Raw genomic sequence first — 13,294 nt, forward strand, 5'->3', positions numbered from 1 at the left:
TGTGTCTCTCTTTGTGGGAGGGAAGCTGAGGCTGCCTCCTACCCCAGTAGACTCTGCATTCTAGGATATAAAAATAAGAAAAATGAACATTATTACAGAATTCTCTGTCATCCACATCTAATAAAATGCTATTCTGATCTTATTATAGTAGTAGCCATAGATACAAATTAGAGCTTGCAAGAACAGTCTAGTACCCACCAGTCTGCTTTTATATTTACGCTTATGTGTGTATAAAATAATCACATTTGTTCAAGGAAATGTTTTATTAATTCTTTTAAAGTTACAGTGCTTAAAAATGCCATGATAATTTAAAGATACAGCTTGGACATTTCCAGATCTGCTTCCAAGCCTTCACCTTGAGTGAAATTGTTTTGTGCTATGAAATGGATTAGGGCATCTTGCACCTCATGATGTATTTGATTCGGCTTAGTTCTTGGGTCCTGAGCAGACAGACTGACAATTAAAACTCATTAATTTTATTTTCAACATACTTTACCATGGATTCTACCCCTTGGGCTGAGCCCCAGATCATCCTCAGCACCTCACACTCTCTCTATTCGCCTTTTCCAACTCCATCTTAATATTACAGTGAACAAGGGCCTTACATTTTCTAGCACAACTGCATTATATAAGGAAAGCTTCCTAATTTGAATCATAACCTCCTCGGTGAAAGTTCCAGTCAAGAACACTTGAGACCAGGCCTTTGGCACACACCTCCCGTGCTGTCAACTTTCGCCCAGCAATTAACATTTCATTGGCAGATGCTTCACCCATGATTTTTGGAAATGTAACAGTAGAACATGCATCTGGATTCTGTCCAAAGGTCGTATAAGGGGTTTGGAACCATGCCTTTTTGGTTGCCCACACTAGATCTCAAAGTGGCAGTATGGAAGCACCAAGTCCAATGGCAGGGCCATTGACTGATACAACAATAGGCTTTTTAAACTGAATAAAAGTATTCACAAAGTTCTTCATGTGTTCACCATTTCAAAGCTTGCTCTGTTTCTGTCGTTCCTTAAATGCTTCACAAAATACTCCAAATCAAGACCACAACTAAAGACACTTCCAGCTGCACTGAACAACACAAGCTTGCTGTCCTCTGCAGCAGCCCTATTCAGAGCATTCACCATTTCTTTAATTATTTCTGTATTCAGTGCATTTTTTTCTGTCGATCTGGTTGATAGCAATATCTGGGTGAATCCATCCTCTTTCTTCACTACAATGTCCCTGTATGTGCTGGCACTCTCTGTTAGCCTAAGGTGAAGTATATTTTCTTGACAAAAGACTGGTCTCTGCCATCATCAGTGACATGTCTTTTGCCATCTTTCACTCTTGGTACTGACGTACATGTGTCTGTTGTTCCAGTGGCTGCTAATGAGTCTATTAATACCATTATAGCTTTTTGGGGAGCTGAGCCTGTGGCCATGGAAGCAGTAACTGAGCCAGACATCTGAGACATTAGTGGCTGTAGCAGGGTCCTGTTCTCCATTCCAGCCTGTTCTGCACTGGGACCTGACAAAGTGTCCCTGACTGGTTTCCCTTCTGTCACCTTGAAGCCCACCACGTCCTGCTGATCTACTGCAATAGGGTCCAGTTTCTTGAGTTCCTGAAAGCCGCTCACAGTTTTCTTGTTGTCAATAGGACTGTCAGGTGCAAATGTCTTGAGAGTTGAATTTGTTAACTCCATATCCTTTGCGTCAGTGAGAAGTGAAGCTGCCTTTCTCCTAACGTTCTTGATGGCAGCAAATAACTGGCTGCTTTTGGATCCGTGTTATTTGCCAGTCACTAGCGTTTTAGGAGAACTCTTAGTATAGTCCACTTTGGTAGATCTGGAAGTTCTTCTTCTGGCATTGTTTGAACACATTCTACTTGTCCTGGTCCATTCTAGTTTTTTCTGTTTCTCAGTCTGTCGTCTATTAAAATCATGCATACATTTTTCACAGTTCATGAGGTTGTTCTGGTTCCCAAGTGTCATCCTGTTTGTCATAACCTTTCCACCGAACGAAATCCACTGTATTCCCATTTTTGTCTTGTCTTTTGTCAACAATTGTTTCAACCTCAAACTCCTGGGAAGCCATGAAGAAAGACACAGGGTTGGAGCAGTTGCTGTGCCAACTTTGTTTCAGTTGCCTCTCCACCTAGCCACTTCTTTCTGCCACCAGTGCTTCACCAGGTTCTGCATATGGATGAGCCCTAGTGCAACAGCTTAGGCTTTGTCTCATGGTGCATGATAGCTTGCTCAGTAGCCTCAGGGAAGACTAGTTAAATACACAGCCCCTACCCTCTTTTGTAGTACAGAAAGCATTCTTCCTGCCGGTTACCCTTTTCTGTTTCTTTGTTTAATTGTGGTTGCTATGATGATTATATTGCACATTCTAATGTTATAACAATTTTAAAGTTATACTAGTTTACATTTAGTAACATACAAAACTGTTACTCCCATGTAACTTAACTGCACTGTTTCATTTACTGAGTTATCAAAATTATACCTGCATTGCATGTCACAAACAAAAATTAGTCATAGATTGTTTTATTAAATATATTATTGTTTTAAGTTATATTGAGAACAAATTGTGGAGGTGCACATTGTTAATTATTTCATCTTGGATAATTTTTCATGTTTTTCTTTACCTTAAATTTGCTTATTCGTATGGCTTTTGAGTGTATGTTCTTTCTACCCTGAAGTACTCCATAAGACATTTCTTTTTCTTTCTTTCTTTCTTTCTTTTTTCTTTGAGACAGGATCTGGCTCTGTCACCCAGGCTGTGGAGTGCAGTGGTGGGATCTGGGTTCACTGCAAGCTCCGCCTCTCAGGTTCCCGCCAATCTCCTGCCTCATCCTCCCGAGTAGCTGGGACTAAGAAGACAGATAAGACAGATTAGAAGTCCACTGGTTATTTTTGAAGGTCCCTTTTGCGTGACTAGCTACTTCCCTTGCTTCTCTTGAAAATCCTCAAAATTCTCTTTGTATTTGTTCTCGACGGTAATTATCAGGTAATTTGAGTTTCTTTCTTTGAGTTTCTGTTACTTGGAGTTTGTGGAACCTGTTGGATGCTTATTCATCATCTTAAATTGTTGCATATTTTACAAGTATTTCATGAAATTGTCTCCTTGAATCTTTGTCTCTTCTTTTGAACTTCCAAAATGCATAATTATGGCTGCTTGTTGCTGTACCTCAGTTTCTAGGCTGACCCATTCCAGCCTGTGTTGCTGACCACTATATTGTTGACGGCTGCCATGGGTGTGTATCACAGTGTGAGGCCAGTTTGTCAGTTGGTCTCGGAAGAATGATGCATCCCAGAGCTCAATTCCCTGACTTCAATCATTGCAGTCTCATTAGTGCACCACAATGTAGCAATCTCTAATTGTGAGGCATGACCAAGAAAATTAAGGAAGTGGATGCAAACAGTTTGAAGCAAAACTTTTAAAAGTGAAAGTAAAAAACTCTTCACATTGGTGGTGGATTGCAAGTGGTTTGCCTACTATGAGGCTGGGATTTACTGTTTCTAAAGGCAGAGAAGTCAAGGACTGGTGTCTTGGAGTAAGCATTATTCAGCTTGACCCTGAATCTTGTACTTGGATTCATCGGGACATGAAGTGATGACTTACAGAAGCTACTGAGCTCAGCCTTGCCACTTGACCGTGAACTAAGAAGGAGTTGAAGTGTTAGCTTGGCCTGAGACATTGGCCTAGGACCAATCACAGGCTTAAGTAATGTCTCATGGCCACAATAATTAAGGAGTCTTGATGATGCAAAGTTCAAGTAGGAAGAAATGGTTAATAAGCAAAAGAAGAAATCTCTCCCCAATAAAGAGGGGATTTTTGAGAGTTTCCAACAATACAGCTGGGTCAGGTTATTTTATGAACTGGAAAGTATTAAATATTTGGTATTTGTGGACTGTCTTGAAGGAAGCACTACTCAGCTCAGTTCAGTGTCTGTCCTGGGAAAAATGGGACGTGAAATAAACGCTTTGTCTGGAACATTAGGCTGAGGAAAAAAAGAAGCTGAAGGGATAATTAATATTATTTGCCTCACATTCCAAAGTATATCCAAAGTAGAATAGGAAAGTATTACATGAAAGCCCAATGGAATCTACGTGTATCAAACTCACAAAGGGAGAAGTCTGTATTTTCTTGAAAACAGCTGGTTATGTGAATGAAAGAAGCCTTTTATTCCTTTGGTCTTGTTCCCTTATCTGTGTAGCTGTGAATAGGTTTTAGTTAAAAATGACAAAGACATTTTCATGTTTTACCTTGGGTTTTCTTATTAGTGTAGATGTGGATATATCTTTAGGCTATCCTCCTCTTCAATTTTTTTTATCGGTGTCCAGCATACGTTTTCAGGCTGTTCCTGTGTATAAAAGTGTTTCACCAAAAGCCTTTTCTGGCTTCCTCATTTTTTCTCTCTCACACTTTCATTAAGGCAATTTGGTGTGTATTTTAGTTTAAACAAAGATTGTGTTAAGGGCTTTTCTGTGCAGTTTTCCACTTTTGTCATGGAATCAAGGTTCACTTTAGAGTTCATGTGAAATTTCTGTATTAGCTATGTACTTTCTTTTTTTTTAAATATATGATTCCAAATAAAGGAATACATTGTTTTAATTCTTAGAACACTACATTTCAAGACTCGAGTCCTGGGATTTTCTTTTTAATAGGTGTAAGGTTGTAAAATATGTTTGGTTTGGCGTATGTCTGCTTTCTGCCATAGAACTCCTAAAATCTTTGGAATGTCGAAAGTGCTGTCTTTTAAGATAATAATGTTGACTGACAGCTGCATGCTTTCAATCAAATGAAAAGATAAAGGCGTGAATGAGGGTAGGGACTCTCGGGTTCCCTCTGCATCATTCTGAAATGGGAGAGGTGCTGCAGGTAATGGCAGCAGCAGCCCCTGTAGACAGGCTGATGCAAACATACCAGGTGCAATGAGGAGGTGAAGCCAGGGCTGTGTGCACTCTGTGAAAGTGCTGGAAACTGAGAAAAGGCAGAAACCACACTCACATCCAAGTCCAAGTAGCAGGAGCCCCACCTACTCAGGAGCAATGGCAGCTGACCCACCACAGATGCAGACTCAGGCATCCCTCAGCTTTCCGAGGCCTGGGAATCCTTTTTCCAACAAAGGCCCTGAAGCATCTTCTCCCATTGCCTGGCCTCTCCAAGCTCCCATGCCCACTCTGACATTGTGCAGCCATCATCCACACATTCCTGGCTGGTGAAGCAATGCCCTAGAGATCCTGTGACAAAGGTCATATTCATCCCAAGTGGTCAGTGGATTATTCAATCATGCCTATATAATGGAGTCTCCATCGAAACCAATAGGAAAGGATTCAGAGAGCTTCTGGACAGCTGAACATGTAGAGCGTTCTAGAAATTATATGCACTTAAAAACAGACACCTATAACTTTAAGTGTCATACTGAATATAAGAGTCTTTTCTTCATTTTGAAAGAAGCTTCAGCCTTAGCCTTTAATAGTGTGTCCAGAGTTGTAATTTATTAATTAGAACATACTCTCAGTTAATCTACATCTGCACAGGATAAACATTAAAACGTGGAAATTTCTACAAGAATGATTCCATAATTCAATAATATGATGCAACAAGTTTCACTTTACTGAGATAAAGGTTTGTTTTTGTTAACTGAGTGAGAACTAGATATTTATGAAATAAAAGAAAATCAAGTGATATCTCAGCATAAATTCTAACCCTATGTTTAGGAGAATGATCAGCAGTGAATTTTGTGTCTCTGAGATACATTTGCCACTATAAAGTCAAAGTCACCATCTCTGGTAATTCTGTATCTTTTTTCTTTCTTTTTTTAGTGGGGAGGGGAGTAGAGCCTGCCTGATACCTAGGAGACTCTGCATTCTAGGATATAAAAATAGAAAAACAAACATTATTACATAAATCTCTGTCATCCACATCTAATATAAAACAATTCTGGTCTTAAGTATAGTAGAAGTCATAGATAAAACTTAGATCTTCCAAAAACAGTCTAGTACTCATCAGTCTCCTTCTATATTTGGGCTTGTACGTGCAAAATAATCACATTAAGGCAAAGAGGCTGGTTTGTTACTTATTTTAAAGTTGCAGTGCTTAAAAATTCTTTGATAATATAAATACGCAGCTCGGACATTTTCTGTTCTCCCTTCAGGCCTTAGCTATGGGTGAAACTGTTTAGGGCTATGGAGATGGATTAGGGCATCTTTCAAATTATGATATATTTGGATCAGCTCAGTTCTCATGTCCTGAGCAGACAGACTGACAATTAAACTTCATCAATTGTATTTTGCACGTCCTTTAGCATGGATTCAATCCCTTTGGCTGAGCCCCAGATTTACTTCAGCTATTCATACTCTGTCTCTTTGGCCTGTTTCAACTTCATCTTGATATTACAGCATACAAGGGCCTTTCATTTGTCCAACGCAACTCAATTATGAGACAGAGTCCTTCAGTTATATCATAACCTATGGGGTGACACTTGCAAAGAGACCTGAGAGACCAGGCCTGTGACACATGCCTCCTGTCTTCTCCGCTTTTGCCCAACAATTAACATTTCATTGACAGAGTCTTCATCCATTCATTTGGTAAGTGTAACAGTAGAGTAGCCATCTGCATTCTGTCAAAATGTCATATAAAGGGTTTGAAACCAAGCCATTTCATTAGTTCACAGGAAAACACAAAGAGGCAGTGTGGACACACCTATTCCAAATGATGGGCCGCTGACTGATACAACAATAGGCTTTTTTGTTTGTTTGTTTGTTTGTTTTGTTTTTTTGAGACGGAGTCTCACTCTGTCGCCCAGGCTGGAGTGCAGTGGCCCGATCTCAGCTCACTGCAAGCTCCACCTCCCAGATTCACGCCATTCTCCTGCCTGAGCCTCCCGAGTAGCTGGGACTACAGGCGCCCGCCACCTCGCCCGGCTAGTTTTTTGTATTTTTTAGTAGAGACGGGGTTTCACAGTGTAGACCAGGATGGTCTCGATCTCCTGACCTCGTGATCCGCCCGTCTCGGCCTCCCAAAGTGCTGGGATTACAGGCTTGAGCCACCGCGCCCAGCCAACAATAGGCTTCTTAAATTGATTGAAAGTATTCACAAAGTTCTTGCTGGTGTCTGCCGTTTGAAGGCTTGTTCTGTTTCTACCATTCCTTAAATGCTTCACAAAGTACCCAAAATCAAGAACACAGCAAAAGACACTTCCAGCAACACTGAACATCATGAAATTGCTGTCATCTGCAGTAGCGTTAATCTGAGCATTAGCCATTTCTTTAATTACTAATGTATTCTGTGCACTTTTTTTCTGTCGAACATGTTGATACCAATATCTGGTTGAATCCATCCTCTTTCTTCACTCCAATGTCTCTGTATGTCCCTGCACTTTCTGTTAGGCTTATGGTGAAGTTTATCTTCTTGACAAAAGGCTAGTCTCTGACATCGGCGGTAACATTTCTTTGCCCACCTTTCACTCTTGGAACTAATGTATGTAGGTCTGTTTTACCATTAGCTGCTAATGGGCCCATTAGTACCAATATATCTTTTTTGGTTCCTGAGTTTTCAGTCATGCAAGCAGTAACTGAGCCAGACATCTGAGAAAATAGTAGGCAAATCTGGGTCTTGTTCTCTATTCCACACTGTCATGCCCTCTGATCTCATAAAACTGTGACAAGCTTCCCTTTCGCCTCTTTGAAGACCACTGTATCCTGCTGATTTGCTGCAATAGGGTCCATACTCTTGACTTCCTGAATGACACTCACTGTGTTCTTGTTGTTAAAGGGCCTGTGAAGGGCAAGTGTCTTTCTTTATAGTTGGATTTACTAGTTCCATATGCTTTGAGTCGGAGAGAGGTGATGCTGGGTTTCTGCTAACTTTCTGGCTGGCAGCACACAACTGAATGCTTTTGAACTTGTGGTGTTTGTCAGTGACTAGCATTTTAGGAGCATTCTTAGAAAAATGGGGTTGGTAGACCTAGAGGTTCCTCTTCTGGCATTGTTTGAGAAAGTTCTACTTGTTCTGGTCCATGCCATTTTTTTTTTTCCTGTTTTTCAAACTTTCTTTTCTTAAATCATATATACATTTTTCACTGGAGCTGCTCTGGCTTCCAAGTGTTATCCAGGTTCTCCTAACCTTTGCAATACCAAATACTTTTGTTTGGTTGTTTGTTAGACAGAGTGTTGCTCTATCACCCAGTGGGAGTACAGTGGCACATTTGTACAATCTTGGCTCACTGCAAGAGAAGGCAGTGCAAGAGAATGCACTGGTCAGAGGCAACGTTGTGTTGAATACCATAGTGGTGAATAAAGCATGTTGTGAGGCCATGAATGGCAGCCTTGACAGAAGCATTGTGTGCAGAAAGGGGAAACTCATATCCAAAGTATGTGTCTATTCCAATGAGGACAAGTCTCTGCCCTTTCCTTGGTGAAAGAGGTCCTATATAATTAATCTGGCACCAGTAGCTGACTGATTACCCAGAAAAACTGGGCCGTACTGAGGGCTCAGTTTTGTTCTGTGCTCCTCATAAACTGGGCACTCAGCAGTGGCCACAGTCAGGTCAGGCTTTGTGAGTGGAAGTCTGTGTGGTTGAGCACATGTGTAACCTCAATTCCTGCCACCAAGTCCATTTTTTTCATGGACCCATCACGCAATGAGAGGGGTGGCTGAGGAAAGAGGCAGAGTGGTGTCCCCAAAACCAGTGTTTCTCTCCACTTGATTTTTAAATTCTTTATCCACTGAAGTGTCACATTGGCAAACACTCATATGGAATACAAATATTTTGACAGCTTTTGACAATCACAAAGGTCCATCCACATACCTCTTTCCCAAATCTCTTTGCCACCAATATCCTAATCTTGCATCTCCCAAGTTTTGACATCCAGCCAAACCACTGAGTTTGGACAAAGAATCATTATAAAGTCGGAAATCTGATCATTTCTCCTCCAATGCAAAGTGCACAACCAGGTTTGCTGTGCAAAGTTTTGTCCACTGGGAGGATTTCTACTCACTGCTCTCCTTTAGGTGTCCTAGAAAGGGGCTCTAGTGCTTCAGCTGTCCAATTTCAGGTAGGGACTGCATATCGTTGAGAACCATCTGTGAACCAGGACCCTGTCTTTTCTTCCTCTGTCAACTGATCATAGGGATCTTCTCATGAGGTCATCTGTACAGGCTGAAGGATAGAAGGTGGGGTGGCTGGAGTAGAGATTGTGGCCATTTGAGCCACTTTCTCTTGTAATGTAGTTGTGCCTTAGCACCTGCTGAAGCCTGGTCACATGCATACCACATCCATTTGATGATGAAATGCTGCTGTGCACAACTTGCTTTATGACTCGATGTTTCAGAAAGCACCAAGGTCATGATAGGCAGCGTAGTTCACATGGTGACATGATGACCAAGAGTCAAATGTTCAGTTTCTAGCTAAGCCCAGCAATGGGTCAAAAGCTCTGTCTCCAAAGAATAGGAGTTTTCTGCAGAAGATGACAGTGCCTTGCTTAAATATCCTAAAGGGCTACGCTGTGATTCACCTGTTGGAGCACTGCCTAGTACTGTCACATATTTGGCATTATAAATGAAACTTCAAAAAGCCATTTCACCATTTATTAATCCAGCTGCTTCAGGATAACGGGAAACATGGTAAGACTGGTAGGTTTAATAAGCAGGACACTGCTGCCACAGTTCTGTAGCTGTGGGCTCCAAACAGCATTCCTGTCTGCCACTGAAACCTCAAGCACCATTGAATCTGCTGGCTCCTGTGGCCCCAGCGGTAGAGGGGTTTGCACCAGAGCCTGCAGTGGTTACATAGTCTTTTCCTGTTTGTGGAAGCCCCTGAAAGTGAGCAGCCCTTTGGGTCACTCAATAAGTGGGCCAAGGGGACATTTTCAAATGAAAAATGTACTGCCAAAAAATCGGAATAGGCCTTGTTGGCATTGTGCCTCTTTCTGGGTTAGAAGATGGGCCTCATACAACAACTTGTTCTTTATCCTGGAAAAGATATTTTGACAGGCTTCAAAAGGCTGGACCCCTGGGAACATTACAGAGGGAGAAGGTCTCTGAATTTTAATCAGATTTATTTCCCATTCTCTGGTACATAATTGTCTCTCCAATAATTCAAATGTGTTTGCTACTTCTTGCTCAATCGTCAAATCAGCCTAATTTTGTCAATTTGATGGACCGATGTGCTATCTTACAGAAGCGAAAAGCAATCAAAGTCTCTCTGAATTATGATGGGAAGCCAGAGTTAATGTACCCCTGAGGAAGGGTAATAAATGCATATTGCTGGCCTTGCAAGCTGAACACAAATTGCCTCTGGTAGTCATTATAGACAGGAATAAAGTAAAGGGCACTGGCCAAGTGAATGGCTCCATACCACGTGCCAGGAGATTTATTAATTTGCTCAAAGAATAAACCACATCTAGTACATCAGCTGCAAGTGGATTCACAGCTTTGTTAAGTTATGATACTCCAATGTCATTCTCCAAGTTCCACCTGTCTTCTGCACAGGCCAAAAGGGAGAGTTAAATGAGGATGTGCTGGTAATTGCCACCCCAGCATCTTTGAAATTTTTGATGGTGACACCCATCTTCACAATCTTCTCAAGGTTTTGATATTTTTTCTTATTTGCTGTCTTTCTAGGTAGGGACAGCTCTAGTGGCTTTCATTTGACCTTTTGTATTGTCGCAGCCCTCACCATGCAAGTCAGGGAAATGTGGGATTCTGCCAGTTGCTATGTATATCTATGCCAGTTATGCATTTTGCCACTGGGAAAATGACCACAGTATGACTCCAGTCCCTCATTGGACACTCTGTAAATCTGACCTAATAAGCTAGAGCTCTATTAAATACCTGACCTCCCTGAGCTCCTACTTCAACTGTGGGACCACCATAACGTTTTGGGGCCCCTGCAACCCACATCAGCATGAAGCTAGTGTCGAGTAGTTTCTGAAAAGTCTGATTATTTCCCTTTCCCTAATGTACAGCTGCCTTGGGAAAAGACTGGATGTTTCCTTGGGGAAAGATGGTAAAGATTCACTGCATAAATATTAAGTTCTGTAGTGGGTTTCTTGGTCAAGGGAACCCAGCCTCCCCTTAATTCAATGAGTTCTTTTCCTTTAAACTGGCTCTAGTCTGGAAATTCGTGGAGGGGCTGAACTTCTCTTGTTTCATCATTCAGAATAGTCTTTTGTCCTTTGACCCAGAGATTTCTGTATGAATAACCTAAGTATGAATGCAGTAGGCTTTCCACCAATTTCACTTCCATGAACACCATGATTAATTCACTAATGACAGAGCTAAACAGGAGTCACATTATTCTGACTGCCACTATCCCTTAGCTGTGCCCACATTGCCTTGGAAGGTTGAGTGCTGCCACTTGACCCCTGTCACATTGGGAACCAATTTTTCTCATCGTATTTAAATTTTGGATTTGAGTTACTGTGGTTTCCAGAGAAGAGAAATTACAGAGCTATTCAGAAGTGCAGGTGCTGACCTCTTAAATCTGTTTCACAAGGCATTGGTGAAGATATGTGTTCTGGAACCTACCAGATTGGATGAGTAAGTCTAAAGGGTGAGTCTACTTCACCTTCCCAATCTCCCTAAGCCTTTGGATATCCTCTTCTCCATTAAACCAATGTAGGCCAGGCATTTCCAACTCACTCACAGAGGGCCATCTTTTAATCCATATTTCAATTAACTAAGCTAACTAAGCAAATCAACTGTTAGATCTTTTGTTTGTTTGTTTGTTTGTTTGTTTGTTTTTTTTTTTAGCTCATTACACTGCCTCATTAAACACAAAGTCATACTTCATGGACCCTAATCAGTAAATTCAGCCTCATACAACTCTATGTTCCTTCCACCATAATCCTGTACACATATCCATTCCCATGCCTGTTTTTGAGATTGATGTGCATATAAAGGAGGTCACTCAAACATTTATGTGTGTATGCCGGTGTGCCACACTGCCTCATGGGTTACACTCTCTACCTCACCTCTAGGAGCCTGCCACAGCTTTGTAGCCTGGTCTAGAAACAAACAGAGGTGTTCAGGATGGCTCCTGAGAAGAATCAACATTATCTTGACTGGCAACTGCCTCAGGAGAGGCCATATATCTTGCCTGAGCCAGTGCTTGGCTTATCTCCTCAGACTGACTTGGAAAGACTGATGGCAGCATGGATCAGAAGGACGATGTTGTCCCTTCTGGAGATGAGAAATCTTTTCTTTTTGGCAAAAAGCTTCATCAGATTTTGCACACTCATATCCCCAGCTTCATCAGGGTCCTCCTACACATCCTCATTCTGAATTGCAGGGTCCCATTCTATTCAATCAATGCCCTGACTATAACTGTAGACAACTTTTGAAGATATGCATGCATCTTTCATTGAAGGTCAGTCACTTACATGATAAGAGCCTGTAATCTTGGCTGTTTCACTACAGGTGATAAGAATGTCACTCAGGACAAAATTATCAGAGTTGAGGCTCAGTATCTGCTTCTGAAGGAGAGAGATAGAATTACTGAATTCATCATTACCAGTCACATTTTGGCCACTGAACTGAAGAACTACCAAGCAGCTTCATAATGTTCCTTGGTTCTCCACCTGTGGTCAACGGGTTTATGCAGAGAGTAACTAAACTCCTTGCCTCTCACAATCAGTGAATGAGGAGTCTCAAATGCATCTACTTTGCATAACTCATACACAGTGTCCACCAAAGATTATCAATTGTTCTCCATATTATTAGCAATAGAGTCCTTAGCATTGATGCATCAATTTATATTTAGCAGCCAGCCACAGAAACTCCAAAACCAAGGAAAGAACTTCCTTTTTAATATTCTGCTTTCTAGAACCACTTCTGGTACCAAAATCTGAATTACTCAGTGTTGTCTCACAGGGACAGTACTTTAGTAGAGTGTATTAAGTACTGACATAGACCACTACAATGTCACAAAATAGGCTGCTGGCAAGCTGAGGAGCAAGAAGAGCCAGTCTGAGTTCCAAAAATGAACAGCTTGGACTCCAACATGTGAGGGCAGAGAGCATCTAGCAGAGGGCAAAGAGGTAGGTTGCGAGGCTGAACCCATCTCACCTATTCACATTTTTTCTTCCTGTTTTATATTCCCTGGAAGTTAATAGATTGTGCCCAGCAGATTAAGGGTGCTTCTGCCTTCCCCAGCCCACTGACCCAAGTGGTAATCTTATTTAGGCAACACTCGCACAGACACATGCCAACTAATACACTGTATATTCACACTCATGCATGGGAACTGAACATTTAAGACACATAGACACAGGGAGGGGAAACACACACATCTGGGTTTG

At 41.5% G+C, this 13,294-nt stretch overlaps 1 pseudogene; it reads right to left on the reverse strand.

Annotated features, from left to right (window-relative positions):
• Positions 1-460: 460 nt before the first annotated feature.
• On the reverse strand, positions 461-2,078 carry LOC115894378 (annotated as a pseudogene).
• Positions 2,079-13,294: the final 11,216 nt, after the last annotated feature.

The sequence above is a fragment of the Rhinopithecus roxellana genome, chromosome 17 (assembly GCF_007565055.1).
Source record: "Rhinopithecus roxellana isolate Shanxi Qingling chromosome 17, ASM756505v1, whole genome shotgun sequence".
Taxonomy (NCBI): domain Eukaryota; kingdom Metazoa; phylum Chordata; class Mammalia; order Primates; family Cercopithecidae; genus Rhinopithecus; species Rhinopithecus roxellana.